Source organism: Silene latifolia, chromosome 1 (genome assembly GCF_048544455.1).
Source record: "Silene latifolia isolate original U9 population chromosome 1, ASM4854445v1, whole genome shotgun sequence".
In the NCBI taxonomy this organism is placed as follows: domain Eukaryota; kingdom Viridiplantae; phylum Streptophyta; class Magnoliopsida; order Caryophyllales; family Caryophyllaceae; genus Silene; species Silene latifolia.
The window spans coordinates 122,299,183-122,318,047 of record NC_133526.1 but is presented as its reverse complement, the minus strand read 5'-3'; the positions used below and the strand labels follow the sequence as shown (position 1 = coordinate 122,318,047).

The window sequence follows — 18,865 nt, the reverse complement described above, 5'->3', positions numbered from 1 at the left end:
TCCTATGACCTTGTGCCATACTCTTATGCCCAAATGGTGGACTAAAAGAGCACGACTCGCATGAAAGTCCTCAAATTTCCTTCCGGAAATTGCCTCCCAAAGAGGGTCGGGGTCATACTTTCCAACATTCTTAAAATAACTCGGTTCATCACTAAGACCCAAAGCTTCACCCATTTCCCTAAAGGAGATGCATCTACTAACATTAGCTAGACGAAACTCGAGGTTCTCCCTAGTCTCAACTTTGTTGACTTTCAAAGAACTCAAAAACTCCAAGGTAAGGGAGGGGTATGTCAATTCTTTTGATTCAAACAATTTCTCCAACCCCATGGCTTTAAAGAAGGCTCTAGTTTGATCAAGGACACCCAACTTATCTAAGGTATCTTCACAAATAAACTTGGTGGATTGAAATGATTTTCTAGCAAACTTGGCAAAAGTGTCTCTATGGGTTTTGGAAATAAAAGTTACCTCCGGATAGTGCAAAAGTTGATCAATTTCCGGAGTAGTAGATGTTGTTGCTCCCATAGAAGGTTGTTGTTGTTGTTGCACTTCCAAGTTTGGGTTTGCTACCACCATAGCCAATGCTTTCTTTGCTTGAAGACTCTTTTGCCTTGATGAAAGTGTCTTTTCCTTTGGTGCCTTTGCCTTTGTTGCCTTTGTTGCTCCCTTAGTCCTTGCCATTGATGAATTAACCAAGAAAAGAGTGAAAAATCTTCAATTTGTAGTGTACCCAAATCGATTTAAAGGTGAAAGGCTTTGCCTTTATGAATTCAAAAATCGACTCAAAGGTTGAAGATTTTGTGCTTGGTTTTGATTTTTATTGAAAAAGGAGTGATTGATTTGTTGTTAAAAGGATGTTTTGATTTGATTTTGGTGAATGTAGTTGAGGGATTTTGTTTTTGTGATGGAGAGGATGAGGGTTTTGATGTTTATGAGTAGTGTTATGAATGAAGGAATGAAGGAATGAATGTGGGAGGGGTTTTATAAAGCCCGAAAAATTCGAACTGCAGGGGCAATCCGTGCGGTTTCTGCTCGAGACGGGCGGATTCTGCCTTTTCTGGGTTGGGAAAAACTCGCCTAAAGACGGGCGTCTTTCAGTGAAGACGCTCGGATTCGCAGACACGGGACGGGCGGATTCTGCAGAAGACGGGCGGATTCCTTTACAGGGATTTTTCTTGTTTTCCTCAGCCAAGAAGACGGGCGGATTTTCAAAGACGGGCGGATTTGGATTCAGGATGCCCGGATTCGCTTACAGTCAAAAATATTTCAAAATTTCAGCTCAGAGGGACGTGCGTCTTCTACCCAACACGCCCGGATTGTCTGAAGACGGGCGGATTCTCCTGAATCCGCTCGGATTCGACCCCTTTGTACCCGGATTCAGTTCCATCCGTGTACAATGCATATCCCTTGTCATTCTTCCATTCTTCTTCATATCTCGTGTTCTTCATTATGGGTGCACTACTAAGGCATGGATAGCCTAGGTAATTGCCATCCCCACACTAAGCTAAAGCACTACACATCAATTGAAATCATTAGTCCCTCCCTCACTTCTCTCAAACATGACAATTATCTTGATCAAAGTATATAAAAATCCAAAGATGACAAAAAATGCAATACAAGAATTGAAATGCGAGTTAGGGAGTTAGAAATATTTACAAATGGTGGTTTAGGGAGGACTCCACCAAACTCTCATTCTTGATGAGATGTCAAGGGGGCATGTTCAAGGTGTTGTTGATGTTCTTCAACACCTTGAATAAATAATCAAAAGCTTGTTCATTATCGTTATAAAGCTCTTCAATAGACCTTGGCCCTTGTTGTCGGTCTTGATCGATGGCATTACCAATGTAGGGATTAAAAATCCCTTCAAATTCGTCGTCCCAAAGACCACAAACTTCATTAAGTTGATCATTGAAAATCTCTTGATTTGGTGGAGACAACTTTCCCATTTCTTCTTCTTGGCCAATGAGGCCATCCTCTTCTTCTTTGCTTGATTTTGATGAGCTTTGCAAGCTTTCCTTGTCACAATTCACTTGCTCTTTGAATGGAGCATCTTCAATTTTCTTCTTCCATTGGAGTTCCGACTTCTTCCTATCATCCTTCCGGCTATAATGATCAATCATGAAACACGGTTCATGCAAACGAGGAGCTCTCATAGTCTTGTCAAGATTAAAAGTTATACTTTCATCTCCCACTTCTAAAGTGAGCTCGCCATGTTTCACATCAATCACCGCACCCGCGGTGTGTAAGAAAGGTCTTCCTAGAATGATTGGAATGTTGGAATCTTCCTCCATATCAACAATGACAAAGTCCACCGGGATGAAAAACTTCCCAATTCGTACGGGGACATCTTCCCATATCCCTAATGGTGTCTTCGTCGATCTATCGGCCATTTGGAGTGTGATATTGGTGCATTTAAGCTCTCCCATCCCCAACCTTTTACTCACCGAGTACGGCATAACACTCACACTAGCCCCTAGATCACATAAGGCTTTGTTGATCGTGGTGTCGCCAATGGTACACGGTATTGAGAAGCTTCCCGGATCCTTTAGTTTTGGAGGTGAACTCCCTTGAAGTATTGCACTACTCACCTTAGTGAAGGCGATAGTCTCAAGTTTCCGGATTGACTTCTTCTTTGTGAGGATGTCTTTCATGTATTTCGCATAGGCCGGCACGTGATTGATTAATTCCGTGAAAGGAATCGAGACTTCCAAATTCTTCACAATTTCCATAAACTTTCCAAGTTGGTCATCAAATTTGGGCTTGGCTTGACGACTTGGAAAAGGAAGTCTAATCACAATGGGCTCCTTTTCCTTGACCTTGTCTTCATTTTTCTTTGAAATCTCTTCTTTTGATGATTCTCCATCTTTGGAGTTTTGCACAATTTCTTCCTTATCACTAGCTTCCACAACTTCATCCTCAACTTGCTTCTTCGGTGCTTCATACCTTGTACCACTTCTCAAGTGAATGGCACTAACCGTTTCATGTCTTGGGGGATTACTTTGAGGTGGTAATTGCCCATTTTGTCTTTGTGAGCTTGAAGATGCTAGTTGAGTCAATTGGGTTTCCAACATCTTGGTGTGAGCTAGGATGTTGTTGATGGTGGTTTCTTTTGCTTGACTATCTTTTTGCATTTGAGTGAAAAATTCTTGTTGATTCTTTTGCATTTGGAGGACCGCTTTTTGAACATCAAAACCTTGGTCATTTTGGTGATTGTATGGATTTTGATTTTGGTAACCTTGGTTTTGGTTGTAAAAGGGTCTTTGATTTTGGTTTCTCATGGGAGGTGGGGTGTATGTTGTTTGAGGGTTTTGAACATTTTGGCTTTTGTATGAGAGATTTGGATGGAATTTGGTGTTTTCATTGTAATAGTTGGAATAAGGGGTACCACTCTTATATGCTTGGAAAGCATTCACTTGTTCAATTGTTCCCCTACATTCACTTTGGTCATGTCCCAAAGTTCCACAATTCTCACATATCCCACTTGGGATTGATGAAGATGCCATCATGGCATTAACATGATGCTTTGGTGATTTTGAGACTTCTTCAAGTCTAGCCATAGCTTTTTCAAACTTCAAATTGATTGTGTCAATGTGAGCACTAAGTTGAGCACCCAATTGAGTAACGGAGTCCACTTCATGCTTTCCTCCTCTAGTAGCCTTGCAAGGTCTACTATATTGTGAGTTATGGACCGCCATTTCCTCAATTTTGTTCCATGTTTGATTGTCATCAACTTCGGTGAACATTCCATTTGATCCCATGCTGAGAATGTTCCTTGAATCTTCATATAAACCGTTCCAAAATTGTTGTACCAAGAACCATTCGCTAAGTCCATGGTGAGGACATGAGCGACAAATTCCCTTGAACCGCTCCCAAGCTTCATACAAAGATTCTTCATCCCTTTGCTTAAAACCCGTAATTTGAGCTCTTAGCATGTTAGTCTTTTCCGGTGGGTAGAATTTTTTGTAGAAAGCTAGAGCCAACTTCTTCCAAGAATTAATTCCGAGAGTGGCCTTATCAAGGCCCTTCAACCATTGTTTCGCGGTGCCAATTAGAGAAAAAGGAAATAAGACCCATCGAATTTGGTCTTGAGTTACACCGGTTTGAGAAATCGCATCACAATAGTCACAAAAGGTTTCCATATGAGAATGAGGGTCTTCACTAGGCATCCCCCCAAATTGGCTCCTTTCGACTAATTGGATAAAGGCGGATTTAGCAATAAAATTTCCGGTTAGATGTTGTGGTGTGGGAATACCATTGGGTAGGTTCTCCTCGGTGGGTACGAAATGTGATGAAAACTTAGGCATTGTAGGTTGATTTTGGGTGGTATTTTGTAATGGGTTCTCCTCACCTTCTCTTGCAAAAGGGTTGATGAACTCAATAGTTGGTTAAATATCTACAACCTCACCAATACCTCTCAAATTCCTCCTAGCAAGTCTCCTATTGGTTGTCAAAGTTCTTTCAATTTCACGATCAAAAGGTAACAAATCACCTTGTGACCTTCTAGACATGCAAAATATCAAACAACTTGAAAACAATTAGAACAAACCTTGAGGAGTTTTACTTCCCCAAGGCAAAGAAAGACACAACTAATAACAATATAAGGAAATCTAAATCAAGTTAACACCGTCCCCGGCAACGGCGCCATTTTTGATCGGTCCGTTTCGTGTTCACAATTGAATAAGTGTGGTCGTTGGGTCACGTCCGAATCAAAACACAATTTATAGCTTCACAAACAACTCTACAATTAGTAAAGAGGCAAGTAAAGGTCAGATCCCAAGGGACGGGAATTGAGATGAGATTTCTATTGAAACTAGTGGTGTCTTAGGGGTGTCACAATTTGGGTTGATGTAGAAGGTCACTAACTAAAATAGCAATGGAAATAAACAAGCAAGATGAATTAAAAGGGTTGTAAACAATTGATAAAAAGCACTAGGGTGTCATGGGGTCATAGGGGAATCATGGGAATTGATCATACAAACATGTTCTCAAATTATAAGCAATCAATTATTGTTGTGATGGATTGAGTTGGGTTATATCTTACAATCCTAGAAGAGTTTGGGTCCCGGAGCCGAATCGATTACATTGTACAACACCTACAAGTCGACTTAATCTTCCCTACTCAACAACATGCATGGTCTAATGAGACTCGAGTTGGTTTATGTCTTACAAGTCTCATTGAAAAGATAGGTGATGGGTAAAAAATGCAAGGATTCATAGGCTCGCATTTCATCAAACATAACATGTGCATGAGTTGAGATCAAAACAAGCAAGCAAATAAAACATGAAAGCATATTAATTTAAGCATGAATCATTCCCCATGTTGGTTTCCCCTAATCACCCATTAACCCTAGCTAAGAGACTACTCACTCATTATCATGTTGATCATGCTAGCAAGGTTGTCAATCATACCAACAAAATGAAACATGATGAACAAATGAAAGTAATTAACAATAATTAAAAAGGGATTAAGAGGATTATACCTACTAATGATTCCAATAATAAAGCAAAGATAAAAGAAGTACTTGATGCTTGATTGAGAGGTTGCCAATTTCCCAATAATAACCCAAATAATCTTCAATTACCCAAAATAAAGGATGAACAAAAGAGAGATTAAGGAAATAAAACTTGTATTAAAACTTGATTAATTGTTGATTACAAAACTAAAGAGAGATTTGATTGATATTAACTACTCTAAGAATTGATAAGAAGAACATGCTCTTCTAATTAGACTAATGGGGTATTTATAGTGGAAATTAGGGGGATGCATTAGGGTTAACTAAGGGCTAAACTAGTAATTACACTTTTTAGATTGAGCAGGGAGGAGCCGGTATTTTTCGAAGGAAGGGCTTCTTTCTTTGTAGCTTGGAGAAGACGAAAATTGCGTTGTCTGAGAATCCGTGCGTTTTGGAGTCGGGACGGGCGGATTCTGGCGGTGGAACACGGGCGTCTTCAGGGGAATCTGGGCGGATTCTGGTGGCTGCTAATCTGAGCGTCTCTGGAGGAAAACACACGGATTGTGCTTGTGGAGGACGGGCGGATTGTGGAGAAACCGCACGGATTGTACCTCAGCAACATTTCTTCTTCTTTTCTTCCCTTTTCTTCATAAATTCCTTGGGGATTTCCTTGGGGACTCAAGGATCCTTTCTCAACATTGCTCATCTACTATAATATGTACAAAGGCCTTCTAATCTTGTCTCTCCTTGATGCTTGGTCATTGGATTCGATCAATTTAGTCTCGTTTTGCCATGAAAATGCAAGATTCTTACTCCTTTCCTACCAAGGGATCAAAATCTCAAAGAATATGCAAAACAAAGAACTAAAGATAATAAATGACCCAAATATGCACTAAAAAGCATGGGAACGAGGCTAATTCGGGGGCTAAATATGCGCTAATTATGGTCACATCAGATATCTAACACCAGATAGCTGGCAGCCTGCCAGCAACGCATAGATGATACCAGGTAATGCTCCAACCAGTAATTTCGTTATGACTAACCAGACACCTGACGCAGGATTCGTAAGCAGTCTGCAGGTAGGCTGGCACCTGGGGACACACAAAACATCAACCCCCCTGGATAACGGACAAAATCAGAACCCTGGAGAATTCTGGCCAGGAAGCAGCATCCGGAATCAGCAGCAACCAGCTAGCAGCCGCAATGCAGACCCTGACAGCCTGACAAACCAGCAGTACCTGGAGTTGAGGAAGATGCTAAGCAGGGTACCAGGGATGCCACATCCACTTGAGAAGGCACACCCTGATAGCTACGCAGACTCGCCATTCGTGGACGCAATATCGATTGTCGCCATGCCGAAAGGGTTCAATAATCCAAATATGACACTCTTTGACGGCAGAACGGACCCCTTCGATCACGTAAGCCAATACAAACAAAAAATGATGAAAGCAACAACCATTGGACATGTATAGAAAGGTTGCATGTGCAAGGGGTTCAGATCAACATTATCAGGGCCAGCGCTCCGAGGGCTCGTAAGTCTACCTAACGGGTCAATATCAACATTTGCCGACTTGGTAAACACGTTCACTCAACAGTTTGCTACCCGGAAGCCACAAAAGCACGCTGGTGATTTATACTGAATAGTCCAAGGCGTCAACGAGACGATTGCAGAATTCAACACCAGGTTCAATAACGAAAAGGTGGCGGTACGAGAGTGTGACGTGTCAACAGCAGTAGAATCATTCAGAAGGGCCTACACCACGATTCATATCTATATAAATTGATGACAATGCATCCATGCCACAACTTTGAGGCACTTCAGGAAAAAGTCACAGCAGCAATCAGACTGGAAGAGGATATGCTCGCCAGAGCAAGCATACCGAGTACGCCAAGCATATCCAGTACATCAGTTGTGGAAAAGTCAGGCACGAAACAGCCCACTGGGAAGAAGGAAGAGAGATACAAACCATACAGCAGAGGAGTAAACAGAATCGATAATAGGGAGGAGAATCAACAACTCCCCATGCTGGCCGAGTACGGGTTCTGCAGTGTAATGTCCAAGGGTTTAGACAAATACAACAAACAAACCAGCAAACCAAAGACAATTTCTCAGGAATGCAATAAACTTGTGCTAATTACTAAAATTATAAAATGACCTCCTAAAATCATGAAACTTGGTAGTAATTTACTTTAATATAAGAACTAACTCTGAGTAAAGTTCCAGGAATTTTTGAGGACTCAAAGTATTTTTAAAACTCAGTTGAACTGACTGACAGACACAATGGACTGTAAGTGAAGCAGTTCTGGGATAGTGACTGAAAGGAGGGAACTTTGGATATAATTATCAACTGAAAACCTACAGAATACTCACAGGGAATTAAGCTAACAATTTGGGATACTTGAGTTAAGAAGTTCCACAACTTAACACAGGAAAGACTCAACTGAAGCAAACAGCAAAGCTAAACTAGCCACAGTCTCAGCACAGGAAAGTTTAGACTCTACTAACAGGTACTTAATCAATAACCACAGTCTAAGCACAGGTTATTATCAAGCCTGACTCTAATCTATAGACTAAGCACAAGATTAAGAGGTTTAAATTTGAGAGACTTCTCAGGTTTCATTCATAAAACAGCTGTCTTACAACTGTCTGAGTTGAGGTCCTTATATAGGCCTTTTTAGGTTACAAACTTGAAAGGAAACTACATCCAAGGGTCAGGATCCTTCCTCACATGCTGGTAAGAGTCCAAATACAATATTACAACGGTTTAAAAGCTCTTAATTGTAAACTGGAATGAAAACAAAAGAGAAATGCAGGTGACAGTGATAGGCTGTGGTCCTTTGTTGCATTGCTGGCTTTTCTGTTGAATGTAGGCACTTGAGGACGAAATGATGGAGTCCGTGGCATTAAAAATGGCTCTAGGTTGTATCTGGTAGATGGTGAGACAAGCCAAAAGTTCTTTTAGTGCTTTTTCCTCATGGTTTAGCCAGAAATGGAAAGGTTGCTTTTGTTGTTTGTCATTTGCTGCAGATCTGTCCAGCTTGGGTTTCTGGGACTTGCATTGTGATTTTTCCTTGGACCCCTAGGACTTTTCTGAGCCTAATTCAGTGACCAACTAGCTGGCCATGGTGGCAGCTGGTGGTTGGGCTTGTACTCATACTTATTGGCCACTAAACTTAGCTCAGTTTGGCTGGTTCCTGAGATGGGTGTGGTGTTGCCTTGGCTTGCTTGCTGATGTGAGGTGTCCTGGTTAGTGGCCCCTGCTGCAACCTCCCCTGGTTGAACAGGGCTTGTCCTCAAGCCTGGTGACTCCTCCCCCTCAACATCATCATAATATGGACTTAGGTCACCTACATTGAAAGTACCATGCACCTCATACTCTTCTGGTAGATCCACTTTGTAGGCATTTGGACCAATTTTCTCAACAATTTCAAAGGGTCCATCAGCTCTTGGCATTAACTTGTTCTTTCTTCTTGCTGGAAATCTCTCTTTTCTTAAGTGAACCCAGACCAAATCCCCTGGGACAAACTCCTTCTTCTTCTGATGCACCTTGGACTGTCTCATGTATTTCTCATTGGTTCTCTCAATTTCCCTTTTCACAGTTTCATGGAGTTTCAGCAGCTGTTCTGCCCTGGCCTTAGCATCATGATTCATCTCATTCCATGGCACAGAGGAAAAGTCTATAGGCATTAAGGGGTTAATCCCATAGACAATCTCAAAAGGACTGTGACCAGTAGCAGTTGATGGTGATCTGTTGAAGGCAAATTCTGCTGCTGCCAATTTGATGTCCCAATCTTTTAGACTCTTGTTGACAAGACATCTCAGAATCCTACCCAAGGTTTTGTTGGTGACCTCAGTTTGGCCATCTGTTTGGGGGTGGTGAGATGTACTGAACAACAGTTTGGTCTTGAGCAGCTTCCATAGAGTTTTCCAAAAGTAACTCATGAACTTTGTATCTCTATCTGAAACAATTGGTTTTGGAACTCCATGAAGCCTCACAATTTCTTTTAAGTATAGCTCAGCAATACTTGCAGCATCTTCTGTTTTCTTGCAAGCCATAAAATGGGCCATTTTACTGAACCTGTCAACAACAACCATGATTGAATCTTTGCCTCTTTGTGTCCTTGGCAATGCAACAATAAAATCCATGCTTACATCCTCCCATGGCTTGTTTGGCACTGGTAATGGAGTATATGGACCAGTTTGGAAAGAACTCTTAGCCATTTGACATGCTGAGCATCTTTTGAGAACACTTTGGACATCTCCCATCATTTTGGGCCAATAGAATTGTTCCTGCAATATGTCCAGTGTTTTCTGAACACCAAAATGTCCTCCCAAGCCCCCTGAGTGGATTTCCCTGATCAGGAGATCCCTGTAGGAACCCCTTGGCACACAGAGCTTGTTCCCTTGGAATAGAAACCCATTTTGGAGCAGATATCTGCTCCCTGGAACCTTATGCCCCTCCACTTGTGTGATCCACTCTTCAGAGAAGTCAGGGTCCTCCTTGTACATTTCCTTCATGAATTCAAAACCAAGAACCTTGTTCCCCATAGTTGACAGCAAGGAGTGTCTCCTTGATAGAGCATCTGCCACTACATTTTGCTTCCCTTCTTTATACTTGCTGGAGAAAGTGAATGATTGTAAATACTCCACCCACTTGGCATGCCCGTGACTCAATTTGTGTTGGCCATTTATATACTTCAAAGCTTCATGGTCAGAATGCAACACAAATGGTTTTGGTTTCAAATAATGACTCCAATGCATGACTGCCCTGATAATTGCATAAAATTCTTTGTCATAGGTAGAATATTTCAGTTTAGCCCCATTCAATTTCTCACTGAAATAAGCTACAGGTTTCTGAGCTTGGACTAAGACTGCACCAATGCCTACACCACTGGCATCACACTCCACTTCAAAGAGTTGATCAAAGTCTGGCAATTTCAGGATAGGAGTCTCACACATCAATTTCTTAATCCTCTCAAAGGACTGCTGAGCATTCTCAGTCCATTGGAACTCTCCTTTCTTCATACACTCAGTAATTGGAGCAACAACCGAACTAAAGTTTTTGATAAATCTCCTATAAAATGAGGCCAATCCATGAAACCCCCCCACCTTAGTGACTGTCTTAGGAGTTGGCCATGATTGAATGGCTGCAACTTTTTCCTGATCAACTGTAATTCCCCTCCCAGAGACAATGTACCTTAGGAATGCCACTTCTTCAACCATAAAAGTGCATTTTTCCAGCTTGCCAAACAATTTTTGTTCCTTGAGGATCCTGAACACAGCTTCAAGGTGTTTCAGGTGTTTACTTTCACTGCTGCTATATACCAGGATATCATCAAAGTAGACCACTACAAATTTGCCTAAACATGGCCTTAGCACCTCAGTCATTAGTCTCATAAAGGTGCTTGGTGCATTAGAAAGACCAAATGGCATCACAAGCCATTCATACAGTCCATGTTTAGTTTTGAAGGCAGTTTTCCACTCATCTCCTTCTCTTATCCTGACCTGGTGGTACCCTTGCCTGAGATCAATCTTAGAAAAAATCATGGCACCACTGAGCTCATCTAACATGTCATCTAACCTGGGGATTGAGAACCTGTACTTGACAGTAATGTTGTTAATGGCCCTGCTGTCAGTACACATCCTCCATGTCCCATCTTTCTTTGGAACAAGTAGAGCAGGGACTGCACAAGGACTGAGAGATTCCCTGACAAATCCTTTGCTCATAAGTTCCTCAATTTGGCTTTGTAATTCTTTGGTAGCAGCTGGATCACATCTATAAGCTGGCCTGTTAGGAAGCACTGAGCCTGGAACGAGATCTATGTGGTGCTCAATGCCTCTTAATGGTGGCAACCCACTAGGCAGCTCTTTTGGAAACACTTCCTTATACCTCTGAATTAATGGCTTAACTTCAGCAGGTGTCTCAGGACTCCCTTCCTTGCTCACTTCTTTAGATAGTAACACCCAGATAGGCTGTTCTTGCTTCATTTCTTTGATCATGGCTGCTTCAGAAAGAAATAGCACACCATTGCCCTTCTCTGGCATACTTGGACTTCCATAGTTCCTTTGGTTAGGTGGTAATGGGGTCAGGGTGACCTTCTTACCCTCGTGTCTGAAACTATAGATCTTGTCCTTCCCATGGTGAGTGGTATTCCTGTCATACTCCCATGGTCTCCCTAAGAGTAGGTGGCAGGCATCCATTGGGACAATATCACACAAGACTTCATCTTTATACACCTTCCAAATAGAAAATGGGACCAAGCATTGTTTGTCCACCCTTCTGCTCCCTTGTTCAACCATCTCAACTTGTAAGGGTTTGGGTGCTCTTCAGTTGTCAGGTTGAGCTTGTTAACCATGGCATTTGATGCCACATTCGTACAGCTTCCCCCATCTATGATCAGGTTACAAACCCTTCCCTGGACTGTGCATCTGGTTCTGAATATCAGGGACCTTTGATCAGCTTCCAAAGGTGAGTGTTGGGAATGCATGACCCTTCATAAGACCAAGCTGTGACCTGTGTCAGGATGGACCACAACTTGCTCCTGTTCTAGTTCTTCTTCAGTCTCCTTTTCCTCTATTATCAGGGTCTCATCTTCCTCATACTGAACCAAACCTTCCCTCTCCCATTGCTCTACCTCCATTGCTGTCAAGGTTCTTTTAGAAGGACAGTCTCTCCTAAAATGGCCATACCCTTGGCACTGGAAGCATTTAATCTTCCCATCAGTCACAGGTGGGTTGGTTTTAGAACTCACATGACTCTTCCCCTTGTCTGGTGTTGGTTGGGTTGCAAGTTTTGGGATCTCTCCAATCCTAACCCCAGAAAAAGGTTTGAAAGTGGGTCTGGTAAGGGGTTTGGAAGCAGTGACCTTGGCTTTTCCCATCTTTTCAATCCTCAATGCCAGGTTGACTGCCTCATCAAAGGACCAGACTTGCTGCATTCTAACCCTTAAAGCAATTTTAGGATCTAAGCCCTCAACAAACCTAACAATCTTCTGTTCAGGCTTTTCAGTGATCTCACATTGTAGGGTAAGTTGTTCAAAGCTCCTAAGATAAGACTCAACATATTGTTGGTCTTGTTTCAGCTGGGTTAACTTAATAAACATGTCATGTGTGTAATCTTTAGCTATAAACTTATCCTTCTATTTCTTTTTAAGTTTTAGCCAAGATTTAATGGGTTCCTTGCCTTCTCTAATTCTCTGGCTTTTCAGGGTTTCATACCAAAGTGAGGCATAACCTTTGAATTTAAGGATAGAAACTTTGAAAGCTTTCTGTCCAGTATATCCTTTAAATTCAAAGACTCTCTCAACAGTTCTAATCCAGTCTAATAAATCTTCAGGGTTTAGACTACCATGGAAATCAGGAATTTCTACCTTTATATCTTTGTCTCTTTCCATGTAGATGCCCTCTGCCATAGATTCATCAGTATCTGAGATATCTTCCTCTTGATCTTGGTAGTATTGTTGTCCTCTTCCTGCTCCAACAAAGCCTCTACCCCTGCCTCTGCCTCTGTGGGGTGGTCTCCTTGGATCATGGTTAGGAATCCCTTCTGCAAGAGTGTTAACAACATTTACCAACTCATTAATCCTTCCTGCTATCTGCTCCACCCTGGTCTCAATGCCAGTAAATCTCTCTTCATTCATGGGTTATTTTTGTGGTTTTGTTGTAGTTAGGGTAAAAATGAACTCACTTTCCGTCCCCAAGACTAACACAAGGTGGAATTGTGTTATGACCTTGCTCTGATTACCAATTTGCAGTGTAATGTCCAAGGGTTTAGACAAATACAGCAACCAAACCAGCAAACCAAAGACAATTTCTCAGGAATGCAATAAACCTGTGCTAATTACTAAAATTGTAAAATGACCTCCTAAAATCATGAAACTTGGTAGTAATTTACTTTAATATAAGAACTAACTCTGAGTAAAGTTCCAGGAATTTTTGAAGACTCAAAGTATTTTTAAAACTCAGTTGAACTGACTGACAGACACAATGGACTGTAAGTGAAGCAGTTCTGGGATAGTGACTGAAAGGAGGGAACTTTGGATATAATTATCAACTGAAAACCCGCAGAATACTCACAGGGAATTAAGCTAACAATTTTGGATACTTGAGTTAAGAAGTTCCACAGCTTAACACAGGAAAGACTCAACTGAAGCAAACAGCAAAGCTAAACTAGCCACAGTCTCAGCACAGGAAAGTTTAGACTCTACTAACAGGTACTTAATCAATAACCACAGTCTAAGCACATGTTATTATCAAGCCTGACTCTAATTTACAGACTAAGCATAAGATTAAGAGGTTTAAATTTGAGAGACTTCTCAGGTTTCATTCATAAAACAGCTGTCTTACAACAGTCTGAGTTGAGGTCCTTATATAGGCCTTTTTAGGTTACAAACTTGAAAGGAAACTACATCCAAGGGTCAGGATCCTTCCTCACATGCTGGTAAGAGTCCAAATACAATATTACAATGGTTTAAAAGCTCTTAATTGTAAACTGGAATGAAAACAAAAGAGAAATGCAGGTGACAGTGACAGGCTGTGGTCCTTTGTTGCATTGCTGGCTTTTCTGTTGAATGTAGGCATTTGAGGACGAAACGATTGAGTCCTTGGCATTAAAAATGGCTCTAGGTTGTATCTGGTAGATGGTGAGACAAGCCAAAAGTTCTTTGAGTGATTTTTCCTCATGGTTTAGCCAGAAATGAAAAGGTTGCTTTTGTTGTTTGTCATTTGCTGCAGATCTGTCCAGCTTGGGTTTCTGGGACTTGCATTGTGATTTTTCCTTGGACTCCTAGGACTTTTCTGAGCCTAATTCAGTGACTAACCAGCTGGCCATGGTGACAGTTGGTGGTTGGGCTTGTACTCATACTTATTGGCCACTAAACTTAGCTCAGTTTGGCTGGTTCCTGAGATGGGTGTGGTGTTGCCTTGGCTTGCTTGCTGATGTGAGGTGTCCTGGACAGTGACCCCTGCTGCAGGTTCACAACCGGTATTGTGGGAATTCTGAAAGCACTAAGGGAAATGGGAGACGGGGTGAGATGGCCTAGGCCGCCAATAGAGGGGCAAGCTTGGAGGAAGGATAACAAAAAAAAGAGCGAGTTCCATCGCGATATCGGACATACTACGAAGGATTGCTACACTTTGCGCAGGGAGATCAAGCGCCTATACGAGCAAGGAGAACTGGGCCACCTATTACCACGTGGGGGCAAGCAGTAAGATAAGGTAGGCTCCACAAAACAGGCTAAGCCCTCCACACGGCCTACATTCACCAAAATAATAAACGTGATAACAGGCGGCTCAGACCTAAGCGGATTGACATATTCGGCAGCAAAGAGACACGCTACCAAGACTAAGGGTGACAGGCCAAAAACCTCTTGCAAAGTTTCCCACAACGACCTGCCTGCTGTCGCCTTCGATGAAGAAGATGTCCATGATAGTCAGGAACACCACGACGCACTTATCATAACATTGTCGATGGCCAATTGCACAGTTAGGAAGGTCCTGGTGGATACTGGCAGCTCAGTCAATTTGATAATACTGAAAACCATAGAAAACATGGGATTCAACGAGAAGGACTTGTAGAAGAAGACCATCCCACTAGTGGGATTCAGTGGGGAAACAGCCAACTCACTAGGAGAAATCATGATCTCAACCTACGCAGGAAGAATCAACAAGCAAGTAAGGTACTTGGTCATCGATGGACCATCCACTTATAATGTTATTCATGGAAGACCATGGCTGCATCTGATGAAAGCGGTCCCCTTAACATATCATCAATGTGAGCAGTTCCCCACACCCTGAGGAATAGAAAAGATATGTGGAGATTAGGAGGAAGCCAGGGGATGCTATAAGAAGGCACTAAAATGCACAGCTAGCCCTCCAGCATAGCAGTTACAGAAGCAGCACGTCCAGGATGAGTACATCGAACCCCCGACCGAGGAGCTAGATCAAATCAACCTGGATAAGCTGCATCCTGAAATAACGGTGTTAGTAGGGGCAGCGTGCACATGCGACCCCATGCAACACCTAATCAAGTTCTTGCAAGCCAACATGGATTGTTTCGCATGGTCCCATGACGACATAGTAGGAAAAAACCCATCTATCATAACACACAAGCTGACTGTAGATCCAGGATGCAAGCTTATCCAATAGAGACGGAGAAAGTTCGCAGCTGAAAGAAACAAGGTAATCAACCAGGAGGTGGACAAACTTCTGGCAGCAAACAAAATAAGAGATATAAAGTATCTAGTGTGGCTGTCAAACGTAGTGGTAGTGCCCAAAAAGAATGGGAAGTGGAGAGTATGCGTGGACTTCACCGATCTCAACAAGGCATGCCCAAAAGATCCCTTCCCGCTGCCGCATATTGATGCCATGGTTGACTGTAACACCCACGAATTTTCCGTGTTGGCATTTATAATTTAATTAGCCATTTTATTATTTTATTTATATTTTTAAATCCGTTTTTATAAAATACGACTTTACATGTATAATAATATTAATGTTGATAAAAATATCCGTCTTGAGTTGTAGTAAGCTTAAGGCGTATTTCTAGTGTAATATCGACCCAAAATGTCAATTTGGGCCTAAGGCAACTATGGACCTTTCTCTTATGTTCTTCCCTCCACCCATATAAATGCTTGAAAGCCTATCTTCTTCCACCTAACAACAAAGTTCAGCAACACCACCACAAACACAAACACCATTTTTGCATCTTACACCTCTTCCACTAAAACACCCATAACTTGCTCAATTTTTATCCGATTCAAGTGATTTTCGCATCTATCTTCTCCTCTTTCCGTCCTCCATCTTTCTAGGTAAGAAAGGTCTCAACTTTCTCCATATTTCTCCTCTGGTCGTGACCTTTAGGGCACGAGTACCCGTGTTAATTTCGTTTATTTGTGTGCCAAGTTGCGGATTTGGGCAACCGGAGTAGCTTTGGGTTGGAAACATGCTTATTGAAGAGCTAATGAGGTAACGGTGATGGGTTACTCGGTATTATGTCAATTTGTGTGTTTGTATGTTGTGTATTGTTCCTTGTTGATATAAATTGTTAGTCTTTACGAATTGTTCATGTGGTGTTGGTTGAAACGTTTTTATACATGTTTTCCATGTTTAATTTGAGTAAAGGTTGCAGCTTTGGATTCATGGTGGAATATATTTATGAACTAGGTAGTTTAATTGGGTGAATTTCATCTTTTACATGCTTAACAATCTATCTTAAGACCGTTTCAATATTTTTATATATGTCTTGTTGGGCGTATAAATGCTGTTTTGGGGTGTGATTTACATGTGTTTGAGTTAATTTTCTTGTGCCCGACTCAATTGTATATACATGTATGAATGTGGATCATTTGTATGGATGAATAACGTTTTAATCATGCTTAAAAACCCGTCATAAACCACCCGTGTTGGCCTGGATACCTGTCGTACCTGACCGGGACAAGCTCTAATGCCACTGAAAATGTGATAGATGGAACGGCATCGAAAAATTAGGTGGTTTAGCCACTTGAATCACTCGATTCGGAGTCCGTATGAGTAAATGGCGCCCGTTTTACCGTTTCAAGTTCTATAAATATATATATCCTTTGTGTATGATGGTTGTTTATGCTTTTTATTCGTATCATGACCAAAGTTTTCCCCTGTTGACTCGTATATGCTTATGGGTGGTTCGGATTTTGGTTTGTTTATGTTTTGCCTCGTGTTCCGTATTAATTTAATTGATTTATTATCGGTTATTTATACTTTGTTCAAGTAACATGTAAATGAGAAATGAAACGTTTAATCTTTACCGCTCATTATATTTTATAGAGTGGGTTCACTATAATTTATATGGGGAATTTACATACTTCCTTCTTTTGAGCTTGTTATGTTTTAAATGTTGGACTTCACATGATTACATGGTTGGACTTTGCATGACTAACTTGATGGATTTCCTGTGACTTCAAGTATTGGGTTTTTATGACTTGTTTGATGGGCTCATAAATGAGTCGCTTGAGTTGGTCACATTTATCCTGTAGATTTCACATAACGTAAATTAGTCATTATCGCTTATTATATTGTATTAAACCGGCATGTTAAATTATAAAATGGAATATTTATTAACATAATGCAAGTATGAGATATTTATTATAAATAGTTACTTGTAGTGAGTTGTATTCTTAATAATGTCTAGTATTGTTCGGTTGTGTGAGTCTTGGTCCTATCGAACACTAGGGGTGAGCCATAGGCCCTCTAGTTGTGATATGATCGTCGTCATACCAGGAGGTTGGAGTCTAGGATGTAGTCTTGTGTGTGGTATCTCGGACATGCTTTCAAGGTAGCCTCTGAGTCGGATACTCCGTCTACACTTTGTGTTGGTCTTACACTTGTGAGTCGTATTCGTGTAGAAATGCCATAATACCATCGTATGTGCTTGACATGCATTTACGCCCAACTTGTGCTGTTCTGGCAAGTACGGGTTTGGCCTACTTGTGCTGTTCTGGCAAGTGTGGTTTTGGGCCACTTGTGTTGTGCTGGCAAGTGAGTCTTATCTTAGTCTTTCCGCCACTTTCGTGTTGTTCTGGCGATTGGGGTACTCGGTCTCCATGAGTAGCCGAGTCTTGGTGTTTGTCTTTGGCGCACGTCGAATCGGGATGTACACCCGAGAATCTGCAGATTTAGACTAGGACCGTATCATTATCGTAGTCCTACCCGGGGAAATTATAGTCTAAGAGTAGTAAATGTCTTGCATTATTTGGATGGTTACTTTGGTCATATCTCCTTGAAATACGTGCTCGTGGCTAAGTGGTCGTGTCTGTTTCCTTGTCTTTCTTCTCCATTTATTTTATTGTTGCTTATGCCTTACTTACTTGTTTATTCCATCATTTCTTTTATCCTTGTTGGTTTAAACACGTATGATCCCATGTTTAGTTATAAGTCGATTCACTCATAACTTATCTAATATGATTATTTGTTCATGTTCTTTGTTATGTTCGTTTTGACATAATGTGGTGGGAGAACCCGAGTTACTCCCACGATTGTGGCTTTCATGTTTACATGAATGACAGGTTTGTGAAGATGCATTTGTGGGGTTTAGACGTGTGAGCTAGCGAGCACCTTGGACTAGTAGTCGGTTTAGTAGAATTGCTTCGACTCACCTTTTATCATTTGTCATTCGAGGGATATATTTTCCCTCACCTTGACTACCATGTTTGTATAATTTAAATATTTATTTCCGCATTCTCTAGTTATGTTTTAGGTTTTAATGAACCCGCGCTTTAAACTTTAAAAGTTTCAAAAAAATTCCTAATTTCCGCTTGAATTTATAAGTTATATTTTCCGCGTTATAGCGGGGGTTCACAGTTGGTATCAGAGCCTTTGTTGCTCCTGACGCACACACGTGTACCCCAAATTTAATTTTGAACTTGACCTTGAATAATGA

The 18,865-nt window shown here is 41.4% G+C and overlaps 1 long non-coding RNA gene and 1 other non-coding gene across 2 annotated transcripts; both read left to right on the top strand.

Moving 5' to 3' along the window:
* The first annotated feature begins 3,822 nt into the window (after positions 1-3,822).
* On the top strand, positions 3,823-3,929 carry LOC141625500 (small nucleolar RNA R71). Its single transcript, XR_012535283.1, has one exon. It is a non-coding gene; the product is annotated as a small nucleolar RNA R71 (small nucleolar RNA).
* Positions 3,930-15,887: 11,958 nt separating this feature from the next.
* On the top strand, positions 15,888-18,597 carry LOC141601790 (uncharacterized). Its single transcript, XR_012524367.1, has 3 exons — positions 15,888-16,259; positions 16,354-16,416; positions 18,492-18,597. It is a non-coding gene; the product is annotated as an uncharacterized LOC141601790 (long non-coding RNA).
* Positions 18,598-18,865: the final 268 nt, after the last annotated feature.